The following is a 17,290-nucleotide window of genomic DNA, read 5'->3' as shown; positions in this document are numbered from 1 at the left end:
ATAATAAAGTTTGGTTTGTGCCAAATAATAAGACATAAGAAGATAAGATGCTCTAGGCACCATATTGCTATGACATGTTGAGCCACACCAAATAACTCGCTCCAGTTTCAAGTTTCAACAGTATCACCACTAGATATTTATGGTTCCAGGTGATATGTCTCTATTGGACAACAATAGGACCTCCACATCTTTACCTAATAATAAAGCACGAAACGCTTCTTACGCCCTGATTTTCGTCCATTTCGTTCGTCCGCTATTTCGTACGTCAGTTTCCTTCATCAGCCAGCGAGGCCGAGCGAACGAACCAACCCATGTGTCATGGTCCAGAAAATCCGGCCCATCTATCCCGGTTAAGAGGCAAAAATCAAGGCCAACTAAGCTAACGTCCTGTGTGTACAAGGGAAAGTTGAGGCTCATCTATCCCGGTTAAGAGGCAAAAATCAAGGCCAACTAAGCTAACGTCCTGTGTCTCCAAGGGAAGGTTGAGGCCGATATTGAATTGTCCCACCTCGCTAATTTACATCCAATCTATCTTATTTATATACATCATTAATTTCCTGGATATCAGGAAGTCTTAGAGATCATGATAAATAAGGAATGAACCAGAGGCTCTTCACAAGAGAAATAAAGAAGGATAATATTTCTATATACATGTGTGCGCTGCTATGTATCTTATAATTTAAGGATGGAAAAGATAAGGAAGGACATACGCAAAAAAGGAAGTGATCTCCTGCTAGGACATTGACGGTTGGAAATGATACCCTGGTTGATGAATCTAAAATCTAGAAGAGAATTCCGCAAAAAAATCTAGAAGAGATAAAGAGGACGACAATAATTCAAATTGCACGTTGCCAGATTCGAAACATGACATGTGCCTGAATTTGCTATTTTTAACTGAATTTTTATCACACACGGCAGGCATATACAATGAAACCCACGGAAGCAGAATACGAAACAATTTGTCTTTAGAAACGTGAATACTTAATATAATAAAGTTTGGTTTGTGCCAAATAATAAGACATAAGAAGATAAGGTGCTCTAGGTACCATATTGCTATGACATGTTGAGCCACACCAAATAACTCGCTTCAGTTTCAAGTTTCAACAGTATCACCACTAGATATTTATGATTCCAGGTGATATGTCTCTATTGGACAACAACAGGACCTACACATCTTTACCTAATAATAAAGCACGAAACGCTTCTTACGCGCTGATTTTCGTCCGTTTCGTCCGTCCGCTATTTCGTACGTCAGTTTCCTTCGTCAGCCAGCGAGGCCGAGCGAACGAACCAACCCATGTGTCATGGTCCAGAAAATCCGGCCCATCTATCCCGGTTAAGAGGCAAAAATCAAGGCCAACTAAGCTAACGTCCTGTGTGTACAAGGGAAAGTTGAGGCTCATCTATCCCGGTTAAGAGGCAAAAATCAAGGCCAACTAAGCTAACGTCCTGTGTCTCCAAGGGAAGGTTGAGGCCGATATTGAATTGTCCCACCTCGCTAATTTACATCCAATCTATCTTATTTATATACATCATTAATTTCCTGGATATCAGGAAGTCTTAGAGATCATGATAAATAAGGAATGAACCAGAGGCTCTTCACAAGAGAAATAAAGAAGGATAATATTTCTATATACATGTGTGCGCTGCTATGTATCTTATAATTTAAGGATGGAAAAGATAAGGAAGGACATACGCAAAAAAGGAAGTGATCTCCTGCTAGGACATTGACAGTTGGAAATGATACCCTGGTTGATGAATCTAAAATCTAGAAGAGAATTCCGCAAAAAAAATCTAGAAGAGATAAAGAGGACGACAATAATTCAAATTGCACGTTGCCAGATTCGAAACATGACATGTGCCTGAATTTGCTATTTTTAACTGAATTTTTATCACACACGGCAAGCATATACAATGAAACCCACGGAAGCAGAATACGAAACAATTTGTCTTTAGAAACGTGAATACTTAATATAATAAAGTTTGGTTTGTGCCAAATAATAAGACATAAGAAGATAAGGTGCTCTAGGTACCATATTGCTATGACATGTTGAGCCACACCAAATAACTCGCTTCAGTTTCAAGTTTCAACAGTATCACCACTAGATATTTATGGTTCCAGGTGATATGTCTCTATTGGACAACAACAGGACCTACACATCTTTACCTAATAATAAAGCACGAAACGCTTCTTACGCCCTGATTTTCGTCCGTTTCGTCCGTCCGCTATTTCGTACGTCAGTTTCCTTCGTCAGCCAGCGAGGCCGAGCGAACGAACCAACCCATGTGTCATGGTCCAGAAAATCCGGCCCATCTATCCCGGTTAAGAGGCAAAAATCAAGGCCAACTAAGCTAACGTCCTATGTGTACAAGGGAAAGTTGACACTCATCTATCCCGGTTAAGAGGCAAAAATCAAGGCCAACTAAGCTAACGTCCTGTGTCTACAAGGGAAGGTTGAGGCCGATATTGAATTGTCCCACCTCGCTGATTTACATCCAATCTATCTTATTTATATACATCATTAATTTCCTGGATATCAGGAAGTCTTAGAGATCATGATAAATAAGGAAGGAACCAGAGGCTCTTCACAAGAGAAATAAAGAAGGATAATATTTCTATATACATGTGCGCGCTGCTATGTATCTTATAATTTAAGGATGGAAAAGATAAGGAAGGACATACGCAAAAAAGGAAGTGATCTCCTGCTAGGACATTGACGGTTGGAAATGATACCCTGGTTGATGAATCTAAAATCTAGAAGAGAATTCCGCAAAAAAAATCTAGAAGAGATAAAGAGGACGACAATAATTCAAATTGCACGTTGCCAGATTCGAAACATGACATGTGCCTGAATTTGCTATTTTTAACTGAATTTTTATCACACATGGCAAGCATATACAATGAAACCCACGGAGGCAGAATACGAAACAATTTGCCTTTAGAAACATGAATACTTAATATAATAAAGTTTGGTTTGTGCCAAATAATAAGACATAAGAAGATAAGCTGCTCTAGGCACCATATTGCTATGACATGTTGAGCCACACCAAATAACTCGCTCCAGTTTCAAGTTTCAACAGTATCACCACTAGATATTTATGGTTCCAGGTGATATGTCTCTATTGGACAACAACAGGACCTACGCATCTTTACCTAATAATAAAGCATGAAAAGGTTCTTATGCCCTGATTTTTGTCCGTTTCGTCCGTCCGCTATTTCGTACGTCAGTTTCCTTCGTCAGCCAGCGAGGCCGAGCGAACGAAACAACCCATGTGTCATGGTCCAGAAAATCCGGCCCATCTATCCCGGTAAAGAGGCAAAAATCAAGGCCAACTAAGCTAACGTCCTGTGTGTACAAGGGAAAGTTGAGGCCCATCTATCCCGGTTAAGAGGCAAAAATCAAGGCCAACTAAGCTAACGTCATGTGTCTACAAGGGGAGGTTGAGGCCGATATTGAATAGTCCCACCTCGTTGATTTACATCCAATCTATCTTATTTATATACATCATTAATTTCCTGGGTATCAGGAAGTCTCTCAGAGATCATGATAAATAAGGAAGGAACCAGAGGCTCTTCACAAGAGAAATAAAGAAGGATAATATTTCTATATACATGTGCGCGCTGCTACGTATCTTATAATTTAAGGATGGAAAAGATAAGGAAGGACATACGCAAAAAAAGGAAGTGATCTCCTTCTAGGACATTGACGGTTGGAAATGATACCCTGGTTGATGAATGTAAAATCTAGAAGAGATTTCCGCAAAAAAAATCTAGAAGAGATAAAGAGGACAACAGTAATTCAAATTGCACGTTGCCAGATTCGAAACATGACATGTGCCTGAATTTGCTATTTCTAACTGAATTTTTAACACACACGGCAAGCATATACAATGAAACCCACGGAAGCAGAATAAGAAACAATTTGTCTTTAGAAACGTGAATACTTAATATAATAAAGTTTGGTTTGTGCCAAATAATAAGACATAAGAAGATAAGGTGCTCTAGGCACCATATTGCTATGACATGTTGATCCACACCAAATAACTCGCTCAAGTTTCAAGTTTCAACAGTATCACCACTAGATATTTATGGTTCCAGGTGATATGTCTCTATTGGACAACAATAGGACCTACACATCTTTACCTAATAATAAAGCACGAAACGCTTCTTACGCCCTGATTTTCGTCCGTCCGCTATTTCGTACGTCAGTTTCCTTCGTCAGCCAGCGAGGCCGAGCGAACGAACCAACCCATGTGTCATGGTCCAGAAAATCCGGCCCATCTATCCCGGTTAAGAGGCAAAAATCAAGGCCAACTAAGCTAACGTCCTATGTGTACAAGGGAAAGTTGACGCTCATCTATCCCGGTTAAGAGGCAAAAATCAAGGCCAACTAAGCTAACGTCCTGTGTTTACAAGGGAAGGTTGAGGCCGATATTGAATTGTCCCACCTCGCTGATTTACATCCAATCTATCTTATTTATATACATCATTAATTTCCTGGATATCAGGAAGTCTTAGAGATCATGATAAATAAGGAAGGTACCAGAGGCTCTTCACAAGAGAAATAAAGAAGGATAATATTTCTATATACATGTGCGCGCTGCTATGTATCTTATAGTTTAAGGATGGAAAAGATAAGGAAGGACATACGCAAAAAAGGAAGTGATCTCCTGCTAGGACATTGACGGTTGGAAATGATACCCTGGTTGATGAATCTAAAATCTAGAAGAGAATTCCGCAAAAAAAATCTAGAAGAGATAAAGAGGACGACAATAATTCAAATTGCACGTTGCGAGATTCGAAACATGACATGTGCCTGAATTTGCTATTTTTAACTGAATTTTTATCACACATGGCAAGCATATACAATGAAACCCACGGAGGCAGAATACGAAACAATTTGCCTTTAGAAACATGAATACTTAATATAATAAAGTTTGGTTTGTGCCAAATAATAAGACATAAGAAAATAAGCTGCTCTAGGCACCATATTGCTATGACATGTTGAGCCACACCAAATAACTCGCTCCCGTTTCAAGTTTCAACAGTATCACCACTAGATATTTATGGTTCCAGGTGATATGTCTCTATTGGACAACAACAGGACCTACGCATCTTTACCTAATAATAAAGCATGAAAAGGTTCTTATGCCCTGATTTTTGTCCGTTTCGTCCGTCCGCTATTTCGTACATCAGTTTCCTTCGTCAGCCAGCGAGGCCGAGCGAACGAACCAACCCATGTGTCATGGTCCAGAAAATCTGGCCCATCTATCCCGGTTAAGAGGCAAAAATCAAGGCCAACTAAGCTAACGTCCTGTGTGTACAAGGGAAAGTTGAGGCCCATCTATCCCGGTTAAGAGGCAAAAATCAAGGCCAACTAAGCTAACGTCATGTGTCTACAAGGGAAGGTTGAGGCCGATATTGAATAGTCCCACCTCGTTGATTTACATCCAATCTATCTTATTTATATACAACATTAATTTCCTGGGTATCAGGAAGTCTCTCAGAGATCATGATAAATAAGGAAGGAACCAGAGGCTCTTCACAAGAGAAATAAAGAAGGATAATATTTCTATATACATGTACGCGCTGCTACGTATCTTATAATTTAAGGATGGAAAAGATAAGGAAGGACATACGCAAAAAAAGGAAGTGATCTCCTTCTAGGACATTGACGTTTGGAAATGATACCCTGGTTGATGAATGTAAAATCTAGAAGAGATTTCCGCAAAAAAAATCTAGAAGAGATAAAGAGGACAACAGTAATTCAAATTGCACGTTGCCAGATTCGAAACATGACATGTGCCTGAATTTGCTATTTTTAACTGAATTTTTAACACACACGGCAAGCATATACAATGAAACCCACGGAAGCAGAATAAGAAACAATTTGTCTTTAGAAACGTGAATACTTAATATAATAAAGTTTGGTTTGTGCCAAATAATAAGACATAAGAAGATAAGGTGCTCTAGGCACCATATTGCTATGACATGTTGATCCACACCAAATAACTCGCTCAAGTTTCAAGTTTCAACAGTATCACCACTAGATATTTATGGTTCCAGGTGATATGTCTCTATTGGACAACAATAGGACCTACACATCTTTACCTAATAATAAAGCACGAAACGCTTCTTACGCCCTGATTTTCGTCCGTTTCGTCCGCCCGCTATTTCGTATGTCAGTTTCCTTCGTCAGCCAGCGAGGCCGAGCGAACGAACCAACCCATGTGTCGTGGTCCAGAAAATCCGGCCCATCTATCCCGGTTAAGAGGCAAAAATTAAGGCCAACTATGCTAACGTCCTGTGTGTACAAGGGAAAGTTGAGGCTCATCTATCCCGGTTAAGAGGCAAAAATCAAGGCCAACTAAGCTAACGTCCTGTGTCTACAAGGGAAGGTTGAGGCCAATATTGAATTGTCCCACCTCGCTGATTTACATCCAATCTATCTTATTTATATACATCATTAATTTCTTGGATATCAGGAAGTCTTAGAGATCATGATAAATAAGGAAGGAACCAGAGGCTCTTCACAAGAGAAATAAAGAAGGATAATATTTCTATATACATGTGCGCGCTGCTATGTATCTTATAATTTAAGGATGGAAAAGATAAGGAAGGACATACGCAAAAAAGGAAGTGATCTCCTGCTAGGACATTGACCATTGGAAACGATACCTTGGTTGATGAATCTAAAATCTAGAAGAGATTTCCGCAAAAAAAATCTAGAAGAGATAAAGAGGACGACAATAATTCAAATTGCACGTTGCCAGATTCGAAACATGACATGTGCCTGAATTTGCTATTTTTAACTGAATTTTTAACACACACGGCAAGCATATACAATGCAACCCACGGAAGCAGAATACGAAACAATCTGTCTTTAGAAACGTGCATATTAATATAATAAAGTTTGGTTTGTGCCAAATAATAAGACATAAGAAGATAAGCTGCTCTAGGCACCATATTGCTATGACATGTTGAGCCACACCAAATAACTCGCTCCAGTTTCAAGTTTCAACAGTATCACCACTAGATATTTATGGTTCCAGGTGATATGTCTCTATTGGACAACAACAAGACCTACACATCTTTACCTAATAATAAAGCACGAAATGCTTCTTACGCCCTGATTTTCGTCCGTTTCGTCCGTCCGCTATTTCGTACGTCAGTTTCCTTCGTCAGCAAGTGAGGCCGAGAGAACGAACCAACCCATGTGTCATGGTCCAGAAAATCCGGCCCATCTATCCCGGTTAAGAGGAAAAAATCAAGGCCAACTAAGCTAATGTCCTGTGTGTACAAGGGAAAGTTGAGGCCCATCTATCCCGGTTAAGAGGCAAAAATTAAGGCCAACTAAGCTAACGTCCTGTGTCTACAAGGGAAGGTTGAAGCCGATATTGAATAGTCCCACCTTGCTGATTTACATCCAATCTATCTTATTTATATACATCATTAATTTCCTGGGTATCAGAAAGTCTCTCAGAGATCATGATAAATAAGGAAGGAACCAGAGGCTCTTCACAAGAGAAATAAAGAAGGACAATATTTCTATATACATGTGCACGCTGCTACGTATCTTATAATTTAAGGATGGAAAAGATAAGGAAGGACATACGCAAAAAAAGGAAGTGATCTCCTGCTAGGACATTGAAGGTTGGAAATGATACCCTTGTTGATGAATCTAAAATCTAGAAGAGATTTCCACAAAAGAATATCTAGAAGAGATAAAAAGGACGACAATAATTCAAATTGCACGTTGCGAGATTCGAAACATGACATGTGCCTAAATGTTCTATTTTTAACTGAATTTTTAACACACACGGCAAGCATATACATTGAAACCCACGGAAGCAGAATACGAAACAATTTGTCTTTAGAAACGTGAATACTTAATATAATAAAGTTTGGTTTCTGCCAAGTAATAAGACATAAGAAAATAAGCTGCTCTAGGCACCATATTGCTATGACATGTTGAGCCACACCAAATAACTCGCTCCAGTTTCAAGTTTCAACAGTATCACCACTAGATATTTATGGTTCCAGGTGATATGTCTCTATTGGACAACAACAGGACCTACACATCTTTACCTAATAATAAAGCACGAAACGCTTCTTACACCCTGATATTCGTCCATTTCGTCCGTCCGCTATTTCGTACGTCAGTTTCCTTCGTCAGCCAGCGAGGCCGAGCGAACGAACCAACCCATGTGTCATGGTCCAGAAAATCCGGCCCATCTATCCTGGTTAAGAGGCAAAAATCAAGGCCAACTAAGATAACATCCTGTGTGTAAAAGGGAAAGTTGAGGCTCATCTATCCCGGTTAAGAGGCAAAAATCAAGGCCAACTAAGCTAACGTCCTGTGTCTACAAGGGAAGGTTGAGGCCGATATTGAATTGTCCCACCTCGCTGATTTACATCCAATCTATCTTATTTATATACATCATTAATTTCCTGGATATCAGGAAGTCTTAGAGATCATGATAAATAAGGAAGGAACCAGAGGCTCTTCACAAGAGAAATAAAGAAGGATAATATTTCTATATACATGTGCGCGCTGCTATGTATCTTATAATTTAAGGATGGAAAAGATAAGGAAGGACATACGCAAAAAAGGAAGTGATCTCCTGCTAGGACATTGACGGTTGGAAACGATACCTTGGTTGATGAATCTAAAATCTAGAAGAGATTTCCGCAAAAAAAAATCTAGAAGAGATAAAGAGGACGACAATAATTCAAATTGCACGTTGCCAGATTCGAAACATGACATGTGCCTGAATTTGCTATTTTTAACTGAATTTTTAACACACACGGCAAGCATATACAATGCAACCCACGGAAGCAGAATACGAAACAATTTGTCTTTAGAAACGTGCATACTTAATACAATAAAGTTTGGTTTGTGCCAAATAATAATACATAAGAAGATAAGCTGCTCTAGGCACCATATTGCTATGACATGTTGAGCCACACCAAATAACCCGCTCCAGTTTCAAGTTTCAACAGTATCACCACTAGATATTTATGGTTCCAGGTGATATGTCTCTATTGGACAACAAAAAGACCTACACATCTTTACCTAATGATAAAGCACGAAATGCTTCTTACGCCCTGATTTTCGTCCGTTTCGTCCGTCCGCTATTTCGTACGTCAGTTTCCTTCGTCAGCAAGTGAGGCCGAGAGAACGAACCAACCCATGTGTCATGGTCCAGAAAATCCGGCCCATCTATCCCGGTTAAGAGGCAAAAATCAAGGCCAACTAAGCTAACGTCCTGTGTGTACAAGGGAAAGTTGAGGCCCATCTATCCCGGTTAAGAGGCAAAAATTAAGGCCAACTAAGCTAACGTCCTGTGTCTACAAGGGAAGGTTGAGGCCGATATTGAATAGTCCCACCTCGCTGATTTACATCCAATCTATCTTATTTATATACATCATTAATTTCCTGGGTATCAGAAAGTCTCTCAGAGATCATGATAAATAAGGAAGGAACCAGAGGCTCTTCACAAGAGAAATAAAGAAGGACAATATTTCTATATACATGTGCGCGCTGCTACGTATCTTATAATTTAAGGATGGAGAAGATAAGGAAGGACATACGCAAAAAAAGGAAGTGATCTCCTGCTAGGACATTGACGGTTGGAAATGATACCCTTGTTGATGAATCTAAAATCTAGAAGAGATTTCCACAAAAGAATATCTAGAAGAGATAAAAAGGACGACAATAATTCAAATTGCACGTTGCGAGATTCGAAACATGACATGTGCCTGAATTTTCTATTTTTAACTGAATTTTTAACACACACGGCAAGCATATACAATGAAACCCACGGAAGCAGAATACGAAACAATTTGTCTTTAGAAACGTGAATACTTAATATAATAAAGTTTGGTTTGTGCCAAGTATAAGACATAAGAAGATAAGCTGCTCTAGGCACCATATTGCTATGACATGTTGAGCCACACCAAATAACTCGCTCCAGTTTCAAATTTCAACAGTATCACCACTAGATATTTATGGTTCCAGGTGATATGTCTCTATTGGACAACAACATGACCTACACATCTTTACCTAATAATAAAGCACGAAACGCTTCTTACACCCTGATATTCGTCCGTTTCGTCCGTCCGCTATTTCGTACGTCAGTTTCCTTCGTCAGCCAGCGAGGCCGAGCGAACGAACCAACCCATGTGTCATGGTCCAGAAAATCCGGCCCATCTATCCTGGTTAAGAGGCAAAAATCAAGGCCAACTAAGATAACATCCTGTGTGTACAAGGGAAAGTTGAGGCTCATCTATCCCGGTTAAGAGGCAAAAATCAAGGCCAACTAAGCTAACGTCCTGTGTCTACAAGGGAAGGTTGAGGCCGATATTGAATTGTCCCACCTCGCTGATTTACATCCAATCTATCTTATTTATATACATCATTAATTTCCTGGGTATCAGGAAGTCTCTCAGAGATCATGATAAATAAGGAAGGAACCAGAGGCTCTTCACAAGAGAAATAAAGAAGGATAATATTTCTATATACATGTGCGCGCTGCTATGTATCTTATAATTTAAAGATGGAAAGAATAAGGAAGGACATACGCAAAAAAAGGAAGTGATCTCCTGCTAGGACATTGACGGTTGGAAATGATACCCTGGTTGATGAATCTAAAATCTAGAAGAGATTTCTGCAAAAAAAATCTAGAAGAGATAAAGAGGACGACAATAATTCAAATTGCACGTTGCCAGATTCGAAAGATGACATGTGCCTGAATGTGCTATTTTTAACTGAATTTTTAACACACACGGCAAGCATATACAATGAAACCCACGGAAGCAGAATACGAAACAATTTGTCTTTAGAAACGTGCATACTTAATATAATAAAGTTTGGTTTGTGCCAAATAATAAGACAGAAGAAGATAAGCTGCTCTAGGCACCATATTGCTATGACATGTTGAGCCACACCAAATAACTCGCTCCAGTTTCAAGTTTCAACAGTATCACCACTAGATATTTATGGTTCCAGGTGATATGTCTTTATTGGACAACGACAGGACCTACACATCTTTACCTAATAATAAAGCACGAAACGCTTCTTACGCCCTGATTTTCGTCCGTTTCGTCCGTCCGCTATTTCGTACGTCAGTTTCCTTCGTCAGCCAGCGAGGCCGAGCGAACGAACCAACCCATGTGTCATGGTCCAGAAAATCCGGCTCATCTATCCCGGTTAAGCGGCAAAAATCAAGGCCAACTAAGCTAACGTCCTGTGTGTACAAGGGAAAGTTGAGGCCCATCTATCCCGGTTAAGAGGCAAAAATCAAGGCCAACTAAGCTAACGTCCTGTGTCTACAAGGGAAGGTTGAGGCTGATATTGAATAGTCCCACCTCGCTGATTTACATCCAATCTATCTTATTTATATACATCATTCATTTCCTGGGTATCAGGAAGTCTCTCAGAGATCATGATAAATAAGGAAGGAACCAGAGGCTCTTCACAAGAGAAATAAAGAAGGATAATATTTATATATTCATGTGCGCGCTGCTACGTATCTTATAATTTAAGGATGGAAAAGATAAGGAAGGACATACACAAAAAAAGGAAGTGATCTCCTGCTAGGACATTGACGGTTGGAAATCATACCCTGGTTGATGAATCTAAAATCTAGAAGAGATTTCCGCAAAAAAAATATAGAAGAGATAAAGAGGACGACAATAATTCAAATTGCACGTTGCCAGATTCGAAACATGACATGTGCCTGAATTTGCTATTTTTAACTGAATTTTTAACACACATGGAAAGCATATACAATGAAACCCACGGAGACAGAATACGAAACAATTTGTCTTTAGAAACGTGAATACTTAATATAATGAAGTTTGGTTTGTGCCAAATAATAAGACATAAGAAGATAAGCTGCTCTAGGCACCATATTGCTATGACATGTTGAGCCACACCAAATAACTCGCTCCAGTTTCAAGTTTCAACAGTATCACCACTAGATATTTATGGTTCCAGGTGATATGTCTCTATTGGACAACAACAGGACCTACACATCTTTACCTAATAATAAAGCACGAAACGCTTCTTACGCCCTAATTTTCGTCCGTTTCATCCGTCCGCTATTTCGTACGTCAGTTTCCTTCGTTAGCCAGCGAGGCCGAGCGAACGAACCAACCCATGTGTCATGGTCCAGAAAACCGGCCCATCTATCCCGGTTAAGAGGCAAAAATCAAGGCCAACTAAGCTAACGTCCTGTGTGTACAAGGGAAAGTTGAGGCCCATCTATCCGGTTAAGAAGCAAAAATCAAGGTCAACTAAGCTAACATCCTGTGTCTACAAGGGAAGGTTGAGGCCGATATTGACTAGTCCCACCTAGCTGATTTACATCCAATCTATCTTATTTATATACATCATTCATTTCCTGGGTATCAGGAAGTCTCTCAGAGATCATGGTAAATAAGGAAGGAACCAGAGACTCTTCACAAGAGAAATAAAGAAGGATAATATTTTTATATACATGTGCGCGCTGCTACGTATCTTATAATTTAAGGATGGAAAAGATAAGGAAGGACATACGCAAAAAAAGGAAGTGATCTCCAGCTAGGACACTGACGGTTGGAAATGATACCCTGGTTGATGAATCTAAAATTTAGAAGAGATTTCCGCAAAAAAAAATCTAGAAGAGATAAAGAGGACGACAATAATTCAAATTGGACGTTGACAGATTCGAAACATGACATATGCCTGAATTTGCTATTTTTAACTGAAATTTTAACACACACGGCAAGCATATACAATGAAACCCACGGAAGCAGAATACGAAACAATTTGTCTTTAGAAACGTGAATACTTAAAATAATAAAGTTTGGTTTGTGCCAAATAATAAGACATAAGAAGATAAGCTGCTCTAGGCACCATATTGGTATGACATGTTGAGTCACACCAAATAACTCGCTCCAGTTTCAAGTTTCAACAGTATCACCACTAGATATTTATGGTTCCAGGTGATATGTCTCTATTGGACAACAACAGGACCTACACATCTTTACCTAATAATAAAGCACGAAACGCTTCTTACGCCCTGATTTTCGTCCGTTTCGTCCGTCCGCTATTTCGTACGTCAGTTTCCTTCGTCAGCCAGCGAGGCCGAGCGAACGAACCAACCCATGTGTCATGGTCCAGAAAATCCGGCCCATCTATCCCGGTTAAGAGGCAAAAATCAAGGCCAACTAAGCTAACATCCTGTGTGTACAAGGGAAAGTTGAGGCCCATCTATCCCGGTTAAGAGGCAAAAATCAAGGCCAACTAAGCTAACGTCCTGTGTCTACAAGGGAAGGTTGAGGCCGATATTGAATAGTCCCACCTCGCTGATTTACATCCAATCTATCTTATTTATATACATCATTAATTTCCTGGGTATCAGGAAGTCTCTCAGAGATCATGATAAATAAGGAAGGAACCAGAGGCTCTTCAAAAGAGAAATAAAGAAGGATAATATTTCTGTATACATCTGCGCGCTGCTACGTATCTTATAATTTAAGGATGGAAAAGATAAGGAAGGACATACGCAAAAAAAGGAAGTGATCTCCTGCTAGGACATTGATGGTTGGAAATGATACCCTGGTTGATGAATCTAAAATCTAGAAGAGATTTCCGCAAAAAAAAAATCTAGAAGAGATAAAGAGGACGACAATAATTCAAATTGCACGTTGCCAGATTCAAAACATGACTTGTGCCTGAATTTGCTATTTTTAACTGAATTTTTAACACACACGGCAAGCATATACAATGAAACCCACGGAAGCAGAATACGAAACAATTTGTCTTTAGAAACGTGAATACTTAATATAATAAAGTTTGGTTTGTGCCAAATAATAAGACATAAGAAGATAAGGTGCTCTAGGCACCATATTGCTATGACATGTTGAGCCACCCCAAATAACTCGCTCCAGTTTCAAGTTTCAACAGTATCACCACTAGATATTTATGGTTCTAGGTGATATGTCTCTATTGGACAACAACAGGACCTACACATCTTTACCTAATAATAAAGCACGAAACGCTTCTTACGCCCTGATTTTCGTCCGTTTCGTCCGTCCGCTATTTCGTACGTTAGTTTCCTTCGTCAGCCAGCGAGGCCGAGCGAACGAACCAACCCATGTGTCATGGTCCAGAAAATCCGGCCCATCTATCCCGGTTAAGAGGCAAAAATCAAGGCCAACTAAGCTAACGTCCTGTGTGTACAAGGGAAAGTTGAGGCCCATCTATCCCGGTTAAGTGGCAAAAATCAAGGCCAACTAAGCTAACGTCCTATGTCTACAAGGGAAGGTTGAGGCCGATATTGAATAGTCCCACCTCGCTGATTTACATCCAATCTATCTTATTTATATACATCATTAATTTCTTGGGTATCAGGAGTCTCTCAGAGATCATGATAAATAAGGAAGGAACCAGAGGCTCTTCACAAGAGAAATAAAGAAGGATATTATTTCTATATACATGTGCGAGCTGCTACGTATCTTATAATTTAAGGATGGAAAAGATAAGGAAGGACATACGCAAAAAAAGGAAGTGATCTCCTACTAGGACATTGACGGTTGGAAATGATACCCTGGTTGATGAATCTAAAATCTAGAAGAGATTTCCGCAAAAAAAATCTAGAAGAGATAAAGAGGACGACAGTAATTCAAATTGCACGTTGCCAGATTCGGAACATGACATGTGCCTGAATTTGCTATTTTTAACTGAATTTTTAACACACACGGCAAGCATATACAATGAAACCCACGGAAGCAGAATACGAAACAATTTGTCTTTAGAAACGTGAATACTTAATATAATAAAGTTTGGTTTGTGCCAAATAATAAGACATAAGAAGATAAGCTGCTCTAGGCACCATATTGCTATGACATGTTGAGCCACACCAAATAACTCGCTCCAGTTTCAAGTTTCAACAGTATCACCACTAGATATTTATGGTTCCAGGTGATATGTCTCTATTGGACAACAATAGGACCTACACAAAAAACTAATTTAGAACTGGAAAGTATCATCATAGCCTGCAAAATGTTTAATGCAGGAGGTGAGATGCAAAATCAGTAAAGGTGAACGGAGAATCCATTATGCTACTCTTTTTTTGCCATGCTTATGTTACAAGATGTGGGTGAATAGACAAAAACATTGAAGAAACTCCCATAGCACAAAGTGATATCTCTGATAACTACAACAAAGCTCACACTCGCAAGTGACAGTTTTGACACCCTAACCCTGCATGAAAGACTACAACACATAGTAAGATTGTTGTTCCTTGACATCCCTTATTGTGTCATCTAATAGCTCCAAAAAAATTAAGTGGTACATGAATCTTGGTGATATGGTAGAATACCTGGAATAAGAGCCCATGTTGTAGCATTGGTCCCTCATGACATTGGACATGAATGCAGCAGTCTATACTTTTCTCTTGGCCCCGGCGATATGGACAACCTACAAACACAATTACTTAGATCAATCCTTCCATTCTTCGCACTTTATCCATGCAAACAATACTCATTCCCCACAACTTTTTTTGGAAACAACGGTGCATAGCAGTAGGAAAACCCCCACGACACAGGTGGAATACAAGAGTTGTGTTTCAGATTACAGACAAACCACATGTTCAGGGATTCTAGGTAGGGGGCCCAGGCCAGCATGCCTCCCCGTTCATGTTTTTTCAGTCTAAAAACCAAAGCCTAAGATCAGCAGTAGCAGAACGTACACCATGGTAGATCGCCGGCATGTCCGCGTGGCAAATGATGCTGTGGCGATGATTCCAGATGGTCCACAGGAGCAGCCGGTGCACTGTGTCCGAGTGCAAGGCCGGCGATGGGGCAGGCGGGTGGACTCAGATGGAGCGGCAGTTCACACCTTCTCCGATTTTGGTGGAGCAACAACAGTCAAAGAGGAGACGATCTGTTGTTTCAGAGGACCTGAAGCAGATCTCGCACCGTTCCTCATCCGGGATGTATTAGATTTATCACCAAGCTGCTATAATCCATATATGACCCCATCTACCCTCTGATCTAACATAGGCCCCGTATGTACTCAGATCAATCATTCTCTTCTTCGCGCTATCAGAATTCGATTCTGAATGCTTGAGACTTGAGTAAGTACCTGAACCTGACTGAGCAACCAAACGAGCCAACCACGCCACTAATTTTGACGAACACGGCAGGCACGCTGACCACTGCATCTCGGTCGGCTTAGAGATGTCTGCCTCCCGCATTGACGCCAGCACCTCATTCTCCAGCCAGCGCTCCACCGCAGACGGTACAGGATGCACACTCCCGCGCCTCCTTGTACACCACCGCCGGGTGGCCGCGAGTTGCTGGACAACAATCAAAGCCGACGGAGGACGTCTTCAGCTGCGCCGATAGATGGGGGCGGAGGGTGTGGCGCTGGTGCGAACCCACGGCGGGGAGAGGAGGCGACGGCGCTGGATTTTTTTTCAAAACTATCATGTTTTTTGTAGCAATTTCGGAAACTATAGGATGTAATGCAAAAAAACCAAAACTAGTAGCCCGTCGGCCATTCTTTGGCCGAAGTAGTACTTTTCGGCCACAGCTAGGCCGAAGCAGTACTTTTCGGCCAGAGCTAGGCCAAAGTAGTACTTTTCGGCCACACTTAGACCGAAATAGACTTTTTGGTCAAGTCTAGGCCGAAAAGTCACTTTTTGGTCATCCCTAGGCCGAAGTTGCATGGCTCATGCTGAATTGTATTTTGTTGCCACCCGTTTCCCGCCCACCCCTTCCCGCCACCCGTTTCCCGCCAACCCCTTCCCGCCTTATTTTCCCGCCAATCCGTTCCCGCCTTATTTTCCCGCCAATCCCTTCCCGCCTTATTTGCCCGCCAATCCCTTCCCGCCAACCCTTTCCCGCCATACCGCAGTTATTCTTTCCCGCCATTTTCTCCTCTGTATCTATAAAACCCCCTTCAGGCGGAGGTGGATAAGCATTCCAGTGTAGTGTAGTCGAGATGTCTCATTATCCATTCGATCGTATTTTTCACCCTGAGATGAGCAGCACTCTGCTGAGTCTAGCTATGGATTTCAGGATGGACAATAGGATAGTTCCATGGGACGAACTCACCGGTAGTGACACCATAATGAATGAGTTGGCTCACCAACTACGTAGGTCTGGGTGGCCTGAAAGGACCTATGAGGAGTCTGAAACTAACATACGAGGTTAACTATGTTAGTTTCAGACTCCACCACCACCACCGATATGTTAGTTTCAGACTCCTCATAGATCCTTTCAGGCCACCCAGAC

The 17,290-nt window shown here is 40.7% G+C and overlaps 1 long non-coding RNA gene across 2 annotated transcripts; it reads right to left on the bottom strand.

Moving 5' to 3' along the window:
- Positions 1–11,707: 11,707 nt before the first annotated feature.
- Positions 11,708–16,456, bottom strand: LOC119328334. 2 transcript variants are annotated; one of them, XR_005158926.1, is made up of 3 exons: positions 16,137–16,456; positions 15,373–15,470; positions 11,708–14,014 (listed from the first exon to the last, which is right to left on the bottom strand). It is a non-coding gene; the product is annotated as an uncharacterized LOC119328334 (long non-coding RNA). The 2 variants fall into 2 exon arrangements; XR_005158925.1 differs by lacking the exon at positions 11,708–14,014 and adding an exon at positions 14,547–15,003.
- Positions 16,457–17,290: the final 834 nt, after the last annotated feature.

The sequence above is a fragment of the Triticum dicoccoides genome, chromosome 7A (genome assembly GCF_002162155.2).
Source record: "Triticum dicoccoides isolate Atlit2015 ecotype Zavitan chromosome 7A, WEW_v2.0, whole genome shotgun sequence".
Lineage (NCBI taxonomy): Eukaryota > Viridiplantae > Streptophyta > Magnoliopsida > Poales > Poaceae > Triticum > Triticum dicoccoides.
The sequence above is the reverse complement of the archived record's forward strand: the minus strand, read 5'-3'. Positions and strand labels throughout refer to the sequence as shown.